The sequence below is a fragment of the Lepisma saccharinum genome, chromosome 5 (genome assembly GCF_977018435.1).
Source record: "Lepisma saccharinum chromosome 5, izLepSacc3.1, whole genome shotgun sequence".
NCBI lineage: Eukaryota > Metazoa > Arthropoda > Insecta > Zygentoma > Lepismatidae > Lepisma > Lepisma saccharinum.
The window spans coordinates 42,776,484-42,789,475 of record NC_139233.1 but is presented as its reverse complement, the minus strand read 5'-3'; the positions used below and the strand labels follow the sequence as shown (position 1 = coordinate 42,789,475).

General features: G+C 39.9%; 1 protein-coding gene across 1 annotated transcript in view; it reads left to right on the top strand.

Annotated features, from left to right (window-relative positions):
- Positions 1 to 942: 942 nt before the first annotated feature.
- kek2 (leucine-rich repeat, immunoglobulin-like domain-containing kekkon 2 protein) overlaps positions 943 to 12,992 on the top strand; it is a 99,020-nt gene continuing 86,970 nt past the window's right edge. Inside the window, exon 1 of the mRNA XM_083123210.1 lies at positions 943 to 988. The gene's annotated coding sequence lies outside the window, so the exon portion shown is untranslated. The remainder of the gene's footprint in view (positions 989 to 12,992) is intronic.

The following is a 12,992-nucleotide window of genomic DNA, read 5'->3' as shown; positions in this document are numbered from 1 at the left end:
AGTGTAAATTTCGTAGGTGTTGATTCGAGCCGGTGTGTTTGAAATCGCGCTAGCCCGTGACACAAATCTGAGAGAAAGAAGAAGAGCGAAGCTAACGGGGGAGGGGGCTGAACATTTGGGGAGGGGTGAAAAAATGGACCGAGAATGAGAGGGAAGGGGGTTGCAAGAGTAAAGTTGTTCTCGGACGAGCCCAACTTTTGTTCAAAAAACGGGATTACGACCGGTGCGAAAATGTTTGAACGTAAATACTCCCTATGTCCACATTTGGTCATTCCTTCTTTTTTTTTTTTTTTTGTTTTTACTTCTCTGTCCACCGTGAGGGGAAAATAGATTATCTCTCGACATTTTCTAACAAAGCCGCATCCAGTTTTTCTCCAACCAACCATAGCTACATCGGTCAACATTCTGCGTCTGCTAACTCCCACGCAAACATCCTCCCTTCACCCGATTGAGAGATAAAAACGCAGTAATACGTGTCACTTGTCTGTATCATATCTGTTCTGGAAGATATAACACATCGGGTGAACGTGGAGTCGATATATGTGTAGAGTTGACCGAAGATTCATGTTCACTAGGCTGTGTCAGAAAAGGATCGAAAAAATGTATTTTTCTCTATTTTTGTGTATTCAAAGAAACACTCACATCCTTCTACGTCTTCTCCATGTTCCCTTCTCTCTCTCTCTCTCTCTCTCTCTTTCTCGTTTTATTCTTCCTTTCTTTCCTTCCTCTTGTACTACTTTTCTGTTTCTCTTCGTGTGAACATTCCTCATGTACGTCATTTTATATACGCTAAGGCTATTTTAGAGTGGGCTAGTGCCCACCTTTACCCCAACGTTGGCGACACCCCTGACTATATATGCACTTAAAATACAGCAATGTAGATAATCGTCAAAGAACTGCGATTTTTCTAAGTTTTCTAATGTATCATGTTTTATCTTTACAGGTTGTGAAGTCTCAAAATTTGGACAATTAAGTACATGATAATCTGGTAAGTTTACAATTCATTTCTTTGTTATTGAGCTGCTTGTTTTAGCAAAATTGTTCGATTATTGTCTGGTACCAAGTTTCTGGGTTCGTAATATGTACAAGATGGACAAGTTATTTACCTCAAGGCGCCGACTTCCGCGGCGGAGTGGTTAGCACAGCACTGTACAACGCCAGGGTTCACGGATTCGAATCCCGGCCTGAACATGTGTGTTTTTGTTAGTGTCCCTTCATCAATGTCAGCATGTAATCACTCATCCTCATGTTCGCGATTAGCCATACGTGTCAGGAAATCAAATGTGCTAAAGGAGTACATGCAGCAACTAATGGACTGTTCAGGTATTGGGTTTCAAATGTCCTTATTTGGTTCCAGTCTTTGAAGGTGTTTGATTGAAAAATCTTAAGTATGTGTTGTAAAGTTGTGTCGTTGCAACACTTTTACACACGTTGCTTGAACTACACTATTTTTTGTAAGACACATACCTGCTGCCAGTACGCTAACCTAGATGTTACTAAAACATTTGGTTAGTTGTCTTTCTAGACCATTGTAATAAAATCCTGTAATATGATCGGACATATTTTCCCTCGCTTCTTGTCTCGATTTGTACAAGGCTCTCTCATGCCATTCCTACCAGGACTTCATCAAACGACCCGTTCTGTGCGAGCTTCACGCCTGCAAACCGTAACTTAAGACCACTAAGCAGCGGTTCGGAAACAGTTTGCGTTGAGAGATAAAATACACTGCGGCAAAGGCACCATCCTTTTTACTGAACCAGCTCCCATTTCTTATTTCCTGATCACAATACCACACTACACTGTTACTCTGATGACACGAGAGGTTTCCCAATGCACGAATGCGACTGACAAAGCTTCTTGCCTTGTTCAATCCCTTCATTCTACCCTCTCACAACTACAGTACCGCGCTCTGCAGTCCATATGTATATACAAAAGCACTCTTTTTCACAAATACCACTGGTTGGCCAGGCCTTACATACACGGTCCAAGCAGTATATACATCTGTGTGTCACTCATACTTGAAGGTGTCTCCACTTATACTATGGTAGCTTTCGAAAACCCAGAGGCGAAGAGGGAAAAAATTCCAGAGGAAAGGAGAAGGGGGATAGAACATTGTTCATCCTCTCCACCTTATTTCCATGCTTAATAGGCCTACCTCAGGAAAAAAGGGAAGCAGGGACTTAATTTAGAATAAAAAAAGAACAAGAACTTAGGGGAAACCTTAAATGGAAGAATTCAGAACTTCAATCTCAGTTACGTTCCACCAGGGAGCAAGCCCACTAGCCTGGCTTCCAGGTAAGTACAGATTTCTCCAGGATATTAAGGAGTCCAGGAGGTGCTGGAAATGGAAATAGCTGGTTAGAGACTTTATCTTTGAAAGCAGGAACCCCCAAAAGACAGCCCTCTCTTCCTTCTTTGTCGATATTGTCTATTATTACCCCTACGAGGCTCTGTATCCCTGAGCTACATTGCAGAAGAAGGCGGTAGAATAAGAGGCTGGAAAAAAAGTTAAAAGAGCGGTCTTGGTAAAAGGCTAAGGGGTGAGATAATTTGCCAACATTCATCGCTGCTTTATTTGAACGCCCTTCACACTGTTCTCACCCCCTGTCTCTTTCTGTATGGGTTTGAAAATTGAGTTGATCACTTTATCTTTAACGGTATTGCCAATTTGGTGGATCATTTTGCAGAACTATGTTCCAATTTTCTGTAGCTTTATTGCATCCCTTTGCGCCCCTACTCCGCACATTAATGACTCGCCTCTAACCATTACTCAAGGCATTTAAACACTGTCTCGGGAATTTTGTGTCAATGGACAGAACAGAAAAGACTTTGAGGAGACGGAAGAGCATTGAAAATCGCTGCAGCCTTTTAGGTAGCCAAGGAATTAGGTGTACATCCAATGAGACCTGGTCAGGGTTCGAGTCCCGGTTAGTCAATTTGGTTTGGTCCTTATTCTAAGAAACAAAAACTTGTTGAAGAGAGGGTGCAAATGAATGGTGAAGATTCCATGCAAGTCCCCCTCACACACACAAGACCAAAATGTCCCTGGCAGTAAAGGTAATTTTGCAGAAATGATATTATCTCCTACCCATAACAATACATAAAAGTATTTTAAAGATGTAATTTATTTTGTGAAGCAAGTATAGTTTCGTGCTTTTAGATGACAATAATATCATCGGAAACGCACTTGATTATTGTGAAACTCACAGTATATACTAGATGCATTGAAACATTCTGGTCGTTGAAACCGCAATATAACAAAGATGTAAAGAAACATATTTCTTGCTACTATCCAATTGAAGACTGTGGCCGTTGAACCCGTGAATATGTAAAATCAAGGAAAGAAACATATTTCTTGCTACTATCCACTGGAAGACTGTGGCCGTTGAACCCGTGAATATGTAAAATCAAGGAAAGAAACATATTTCTTGCTACTATCCACTGGAAGACTGTGGTCGCTGAACCCGTGAATATGTAAAACCAAAGGAAAGAAATATATTTTTGCTACTCACCCCTGATAAACTGTTGCCAGGCCTCCCCGATGGCGCAGTGGTAGGGTCGTCGCCTTGTAATCAAGGGGTCCAGGGTTTGATACCCGGTGGAGGCATATAGCACAGTAGTTCGAATCCCACTTTAAACTTTATGTCCAGTCCAAGTTAGCTTTTCTTTGCATAAAGTGAGCTTAAAACAACAAATCAAGTCAATGATAAACTGTTGTCGTTCAATCCTTCAAGTTTTAAATTCAACGATAAGTACATATTTAATGCCACTAACTACTATAGCACTGTGGTCATTGAATCCTAATGTATAAGTTGAAGGAAAGGAGCAAGCATATATCTTGCTAGTATGTGCTGATACAATATATATATATACGTATATATTTAATGATAGTACTTGCCACTATGCACTCGTAATTTTCAACTCAAACAGATAGAATCACTCCAAGAGAAATTTTGTTCACTTCAACTCTTCGGGGTTAAAATTCAATTATTGCTACTATCCATTGAAATGCTGTGGACCATATTTCCCTCTTCAGTCCACTTTTCGTTTGCTGGTCAATGCTTCAAGGTTTAAATTCAAAGATAAGGCTATATTTCTTGTTAAACTGCACTGATCCACGGCTGTCTGGTTCAGCTTCAAACTTCAACTCAGATATATATATATAATTCTGGCAAGAGTGACGGAAAATTCAAATTCATTTCTACTGCTTGCATTTATGTGTACAAACCCGTCATAATTTCTACGTTAACCGTTCCAGCCCGATGGTTTGATATTGAGAAGCGTTCGTTGTAGGCGGCTCAATTCATAATTTGCGCAGAGAGGAAGCGACGGATGGGAAAAAATCGAAGCCTGCTTTTTATTCATCTGTCTCTCCCTCGTTCAAAGTGATCAAATCTCCTCCCACTCCAAGTGAATATTAATTTAGCAGAGGAAAGAGACTGTAATAATCATCTGGCTAGATGGCTGTATCAATCATCAACGTCGAGTTCAACTGTTTGTCGCGCCGGCAAATAAAAAAACTAGAGGGCCAATGAGTGGATGATGGGGAAGGGGGTGGGAAAAAAATACAATCTGCTCGAAAACAGCGAATGGACCATGGGCATTACGTTAAACGATACGGGTTCACGCTGGCACGAATACGTTCACTTAACAGGAAGTAGTTGCGTCACTTTCAGACTATACTGAAGGGTTCCCTGATGAGTATCTGTACTTAAAATAGAATATGTGAATAACATAGAGAGAATGCAGACACAGAGAAATTAATCGCTGAAGCTGTTTAGTCACTGGAAGTTAGAATTTATTCACTGTAAGGAAGGATTTATTATCTGATAAAGAGAATATATTCACTGTAAGGAAGAATTTATTATCTGCAAATGAGAATTTATTCACTGTAAGAGAAAATTTGTTTTCTGCACAGGAAAATGTATTCACTTTAAAGGAGGCTCTATTCACTGTAATGATAAATTTATTCACTGCAAATGAGATTTTGTTACTACAAATAAGAATGTATTCACTGCATAGAAGAATTTGTTCATCGGAAGGAAGAATTTATCCACTGCCAGGAAAATGTATGTATTGAAAGAGGGAATTTAGTTTCTGGAAGAACGAAAATAGAATCACTCCAAGAGAAATTTGGTTCACTTCAAAGAAGTGACAATACATTCACCAACTTGAGAATTTATGAGCAGAACTAATTAGTTCCATATAGTTACAATTTATTTAGAAATGTTTCTGTTCATGAGTAAATGGATGGATTGGGTAAGTAAAATACGAAAGTTTGGAAACGAATATGATGGTTATTGGAAGATTCACATTCGTGAGGCAATAAAGAGGGTTTTTTGGTTCCTTTAACGACCAATACTTGTAACTCATATCATTCAACATAAGAATAATTGGCAAAAGCTAAAAAGAAATCATCAAGAAACATGAGATGATAGGATAGTCTTGTGAATTAAACATATAGTATTTGTGCATATGTGTATGTTTGTGTAGGGAATTAGGTGTTCCATTTGGAAATTTAGGTATAGAAAAGGAAAATAAACCTCCTCGATGACGTCGTGGTAACTTTATCGTCTTGTAATCAAGGGGTCCCGGGTTCAACACCCGGTAGAGGCACATAGCTGATCGGATCTCACTTTAAAACTGTATTCTATCTATACACAAAAGTTTACTTAAAACAAAACTAGAAACTCAAAGTAGAATATATTCAATGCAAAGGAGAATATGTGTGTGTGAAACCTTTATGCACATGACTTGATGACTAAAGCAAATATTTTCTCATCAGAACTGTACCCTCTAATTAACGATATTCATTATTTCCCGCATATGCTCCTCTGAGAGACTGGTTCTGTAAGTGGGCCTACAATTAATTTGCAGGTCCCGTTGAAATTTCATTTGAAATATCACAATGTCCAACGAAGCGACAGTAAGCCTCTGTCTCAGTCAGCTGAATTTCAGTAACCCTGAATGAAAGACAAGAAAAATGAAGATGGGGGAGAAAAGATACAGAGAGGGGGGAAAAGATAAGACTTGCTCCAGCAATTCCCCCGATGTAGTTTGTTTCTATCCGCTGTTTCCTGTCTTCGTCTGGAAGAGTAAGTCGTAGAGAACGAACAAGGCATTCTTAAGAAGCCAGAGAGAATCGGGAGGGACACTGTATCTAACTCCTCAAGGATTTGTGGCGATGAATTTGGAATTGACGAAGGAAAAAAATGGATAATATACAGCGGAAGCTCCAAAGTTGCAGTGTTGCTACCCCAGTGCTTTATTTACTAAATTTGGTTAAAAGAAGGGGAGTAGTTCAAATGGTGTATGTGTATCTAATTTTACGTCCATCATATGGAACACAGATTAATAAATAAATTGCCTGCAGTAAAGAGGTATCCAATTCACGGATACGATTACAAGTGTGGAGTTCATTTTCTGTGAGTCATGAACCATCGAATAGGATTTGTATTATCATTAAAATATATATTTAATATTGGATACAAGGTGTTCCTGTATAATATTTATGGTGTGTATAAGCCTTGCCTCTCATAGGGCTGTTGCACAGTCACAAACACTTCTGGGTTGTAATAATATCACTGAAAGCCAATGGAGTTGTTACAACCCAGAAGTGTCCGTGACTGTACTATGTAGTGACTAAGTGAGTCAGTATTCCGTTACAATAACTACATTCCCTCTCGCAGAAAATGAATTATCCGTTGCAATGACTACATTCCCTCTTGCAATGATCGATTGATTGAATTGGCGTTTTAAGTCCACTTTATGCACAGTAAGGCTAATCGGGACTGGACCTACAAGTGGGATCCGAACAACTCTGTGCCTTCACCGGGTATCGAACCGAAGACCCCTTGATTACAAGGCGACGACGCTACCACTGCACCATCGAGGAGGCTCTCTCTTGCAATGAATAAATGCTCCTTTACAGTGAGAAAATTTTACCTTGCAGCTTCTTTGCAGTAATTAGAATTTCCCTTGCATTGACCTATAGATTGCTATATCTGCAGGTTTAGTTTAGGATTTCGTGAAGTTTGAGGGACTGAAAAATTTTCCCACTCGCATGTTTGTGATCTGAATTTGAACACACATAACGAGAGAGAGAGAGAGAGAGAGAGAGAGAGAGAGAGAGACTATTTCGACCTTACTACCCCTCAAGAACGAGCATTCACTGCCCTCTATGTTACTCTTATTCCGCATCGCAGATTCATGATTGCCACTGATGTCGATTTTTCTGTCGAACATTTTACTAAAAGTACACTATGGAACGAACTACCTGTTGAGATGCCTGCAGTGTGTATCTCAAGGTATAAACCCTGAACCCTGGTTTGGTTCTAACTTTTATACTCTTACATTAAACACACTTTACCTACTTTGCTTTAGAAATTTTCACACTACAAAAATGTGGCCATTGCATTAATTTATTCACTTATGTACACTGTCTTTGTAGTTTCCGGAGAGAAAATAAGTAAATGCCGCTGCTCACCATGAACGTGTGTTGCTAGGATGCTTAGATGTAGAATAGAAAAGGTCGTTTTTCGAAGACTCATAGGGTCAAAGTGAGGGTTCCTTAAAAGCAAAAATAAACTCTATACGCCAAAAGCCGAATTTATACACTGATAGAGGGAATGCACTTACTGAAATGGGGAATATATTCCCTGGAAGCGGGAATGTAACGGTGAAAAAGGACAATTTATTCGCCAATATAGGGAATGTGGTGACTGCAACGGAGAATTCATCCATTGGTAGAGGGAATGTAGTTACTGCGACGTATAATTTATGCACTTGAAGAAAGAGTGCAGTTACTGCAATGGAGAATTTATTCACTGGAAGATAATACAGTTACTGAAATGGAGAATTTATTCACTGGAAGAAGTAATGTAACCGTAATAATAACGGATTTACTGACCGCAAAGCCGGCCCCCGTGGCGGAGTGGTTAGCACATCGCGCTACGACGCTAGGGGTCTTGGGTTCGAATCCCGGCCTGGGCTTGGATGTTTGGAGTGTCCATTAATCAATGTCATCGTGTCATCACTCATCAAATTAGACAAAAGTGGCACAAAAATCGAAGTAAAATGAAGCAAATCAAAATAAATTAAATAAAATTCACCGCAAAGGAAAATGTAGTACTCTGCAATGTATAATTTATTCACGGAAGAGTAAATGTAACCATAAGAAGGGAGAATTTATCCGCCGCAAGGAGTAGCCTACTTACTTGCCACGAAAGGGTGGGTATGTAAGCTCCTTAAAGGAATATCTATTCACTCTAATGTATAATGTCATCACTGCGAAGAAGAATGAGGCTATGCATTACACATTCCTGACATAATAGCAACAAAATAAACACAATATTGGCAGTAATCGCTGTAAATCTCGTAAGTTGAACCAGTGTACTTACTGTTTGCTCTGCGATTGCCGAAACACAGCCCTTCTATGCAATTTTTATTTCTGCATAATCATTGCTAACTTAAAGTAGAAAACCTAGGCTGGTCTGTAATTGAACTGCATGTCCGTACTTCCGCTGGAAATTGTTCATCGAAATGTTTGGCGCAGTTTCGAAGGCTATCACATGGGCTTTCGGTTTCAAGTTCGGTTAGATTGCAGAGAACCCCTTGGGTCGGCACACAGTCAAAGGCTCTCTGAATGTCAATGGGGAACCCCTGGGGGCAAATGTCTCCAAACCTGATAATAGCTAACGATGTGTAATTAATAGCAATTAATTTCGGTTTCTGAACATATGTGGTTGCTGATTGATGTTTGGGTGCGCGTGTATGACGGTGTACAGATGTTATCAAGACTACCAACTTTTCTTAATAATATTTTCCTCCTTGGTAGACAGTTTCACCGTTTAAAATGTGAGCAATGTTTTAATGAATTCGATATATGTTTAACGTCGCTCTCCTTCCAGTTTGGACAAATCGCGACGATGAAGATGATGATAAAATAAAACTGATGAAAGAACTGTTTCGAAAATACTTTGAGACAGGAGACAGAAACTGCCACACATGAAGAATTAACTCATGAACATTGTAAATGTCAGCCAAGGGCCCCTATGCTATTTACTCCATTGGGAAAACTCGGATAATAGAGTGCCCAGTACGCAATCACTCTTTCCTTCGCAATCATTAATGCTGTTATACAAATTTAACTGGCATGGAGGCTAAAGGATTATTAACTCTGAAAGTGAACGAGGTTGCAACGATGCTTTAATATTAATTCCAAACTCCAATTCTGAAGCAGAATTATGGGATTATGTGATCAATAGATAACTTCCATGAGTGTAATTTTCCAAACAAATTAATGATTTTTATTAATATGTCGCCTAGCGAGTGTTACTGAACAACACATTATTTTCAAGTGGCAATCTCATATATATATATATATATATATTTAAACGCCACAAGACGTAGAAAAAAGTAACGTTCTGTTTTTTACGTATGTATGAAACCATACAGCCACTATGCAGGGTTGCCACTGGTAGTTATATTTTCTGTTCGACGACATTTTTTAGTCCGCTACGGAAAAAACTGTGCAAGTAATTGACTAACGCCCGTTCTCTGTATTTAAGCAAAAACATATAACTACAACATGTACATGGATGCTGATACATGTATGATTTTAAAGGAGTTGTCAATACCAATACCAAGCAGTATTCGTATGATATTATAGCTCGTACTAGACCTCCCCGGTGACGTAGTGGTAACGTCGTCACTTTGAAAGCATCTCGTCTCGGATTCGATAACCTGTGGAGGCACATACTGGTTTCTGTGCATTTAAACAAATTCAAACTCCAATTGTTGCTTGTTGTGTAATATCCTAAATTAAAAAAAAATGCCACTGGCAACCTTTAATTTGTACCTTATGTACAGAATAGAAAATGGCGTTTCTAAATGGATGCAGCGTTAACAAGAAAACAGTAACAAATTAAATTTATTCGTCAAGATGTCCTCTGCACACCGGGAAGGTTCATCAATGTTGCAGGGACACGAAGTTAGAACCTGCGACATGCGGCTTCCTAGTGCGTTACACTGTTTACAGAAGTCGATGTGTATGCATTGTTAAGAATCCCGCTGGAATGTTGTGTATGGAATTGCTTTGAAGAATTCTTTACTTTTGCCCGCGGTATCCAGATTTATCTCCATGATAGCATAACCTACGTGTAAGGCATAGGAAATTACGTTGATCTCAATGTCAACCAGATCGTTTTAACATAGATTGCAGTCTATATCGTACTTGGTGAAAATCTTGACTGCGAGTTGGAAACGTTGCTCTAATTTCGGCGAAAATATGGTGTTTCTTTGCGGTATCCGATGAAAACAGAAAACCAGACCCCTTCAGATCTCCCCTCCCCCTTCTTCTTCTTTAAAAGATAAAAATAGACTGGGGGATAAAAATGAAATATTTTCCAAGAGTATAAGGAACGAAATGGGGGGAAGTCCCAAGGGCTGCCCCCTCCCCCAGGCTTCCTTCATGTATTCTTTGGACAGGTTACGTAAATAAGTAAAAGAGCTCGAAGCGTGAGTGGGCTGGGGTAAAAAATGCAAAAATGGGAATTGTGGCCATTCCCTGTCACGTGTTTATCGCCCACATCAAATTGTCCATGTTTTTCCTGTCTTCTAAACATCCACATTTCCCCTCCCCCCACCAGTCTTGGGTTGTCTTGGAACCAAAATTCCCTCACCATCCCTGTAAGAAAAGAGTCATATATTCCAATTTATCGCAACATGAGAAAAATCGAAACAGCTTGGTCAAAATGACTCCTTCGAGAGCTCGAAATTTGAAAATATGGGGGATAGGGTACGAAGGAAGAGGAATGTGGATTCTAAATTAGTTTATCTAAGCGACGAATCCTATTGGATACAGCCCAGCTGTTGAATTAAAAGGATATTTTTGGTTAGTTTTACTGTTTTGTCTTTGTACAGTGAGCGCAAGAAGTTGGTGTTCCTCGTACCCCTTAAGTGCTTGCAACCTAGCAATACACAAGAGATAAGCGTGTTCCATAATGTTGCAGGATATTTCAGAAACTTCGGAACCAGTTCGAAGCAATGTGGAGTAATGATGCTGGATATAGTCTATACATACTTCGGTTCAAGTGTTATTTCCTATAAGGAACCGACCCCGTGGCGGAGTGGTTAGCAGAGCGCTATGACGCCAGGGGTCCCGGGTACGAATCCGAGCGTAGGCATGGGCGTTCCTTGTGAGTGTTCCTTCACCAATTTTATCATATCATCACCCATTTTTATTTTCGCGATTACCCAAAATGTGGCAGAAAAGCAAAGTACATTAAAGTAAATGAGCAAATCAATTTGCTACAAGGAGGTTCTCTTGTGACGATAGTATGCACTGATTATTACACTCTGTCTTACCTGGAGGTACTGCTGAACTCTGCGCTTTGAGTTAGTGGAAGAGATGAAGCAATGACTTTACTGAACGATTATATCAGGCTATCTAGAAAGTTACTTCCGTAAACTAGTTTCTATATACTCAACAGCAGGGGCGCCAACTTTTGAAAATAATATTGGGTGGGATCAAAATCTCATGAACATCGCATGAATCCTCACTTCATAACACTTGTAGAGAGTATTATTTCCGACACTGGGAGGTTTCATGTGAACTGGATATTTTTAAAGCATGTTTCAAGTTGAAGAACCAGAAGAAATTAAACAAGGATCCCCTTTGATGAAATAACTTAATTGTTTTTTATCAATAGTTTTCCGCGGTTGCAGCCTGCCTCCGTCACTCGTTTTGAAGCCACAGGTCCAGGGTTAGAATCCCGGGTTAGGAATGAGTGTTCTCGTGATTGTCCCTTCATCAACTTCATCACTCATCCTCATCTTCGCGTTTAGCCAATCAATTGATTAATCAATTTCCGCGGTCCATTGATTGCAAATTTATCCATGATAAATGACACTAAGATAACCACAAGCGCATTACATCAATGTTCAGGCAAACCCAAACTTTTTTCAACTGATTCGTTTCTTGAGAGTTGTGTTTGGTAAACAGCTTTCCTCTCTCGCCCAAGAAAGTCGACACTTGTCCATTGTTGCCGCGCGCCAGATCAACTGGTCTGACAGTCCGGCTTCTCGAAAACGACTGGCTGGCTGTGGGAAAAACAAATAAAGTGCACACAAACAATGAATGTATCTCCACTTATTTAAAAACAAAATATCTGTTATTTACTTATATCAATAAGCAATCTACGAAAAACAATGACGAATATATAATAATAACAATAACATAACAAACTATTGCGTGAGCTCTGGCGCCAAGGACTTATATAAGTTGGCACCACTGCCAACACTATTATTAAAACACTTGTTATCATGGGAAGATATGTCAGAGATGACATGTGATTGTCCCGCGCTTGCTAGTGGAGTGACGGCGCGAAGGATAAACCTTATACATCATTTAAATGTGTGTATGATTTTAGAACCTTTGATGTTGCACAACAGAAATCAGTATTACCGTTGGCTAATTTTCACGATAGAGCCCTCTCAGGTTGTGTGTTATTTTACCCACGTTCTTCCAGCAGTCCAACTGGATTTCTAGTAAGTTGTTCTCCCGTACACAACTTGTAATAATTTATCACGGTAAAATTGAGGTCATCATTTTTAAGGGCTTCAAACCAGGAGATTTCGAGATATGAATAATGCACCCTCGAACATTCCGCCTCCACCCGGGACCGGGGAAATAAGTCACCCGTCTCTTGCAGGGGACATTTTTGCTTTTCAGTTAGTCCTTCTCTCTCTCCCTTCTCTTCATCGTTCGTCGCTTTGGCAACAAAAAGCGAGTCCAATTGCCGTCTGCGGAGATGGGATGAGAGGGAAGAGCTATTGCAGGGCCGTTTGGAGGGCCCCGTCGACTCTCGCAGGCAAAAACCGGAAGTGACGAAGAGGGTGAAGCGTAGAGGCCATCCGTCCATTTCTTGTGCGACGTTTGTTTGATCTCAGGAACTATATACGCTACACACCTCCCCATCCTTGAAGGTACA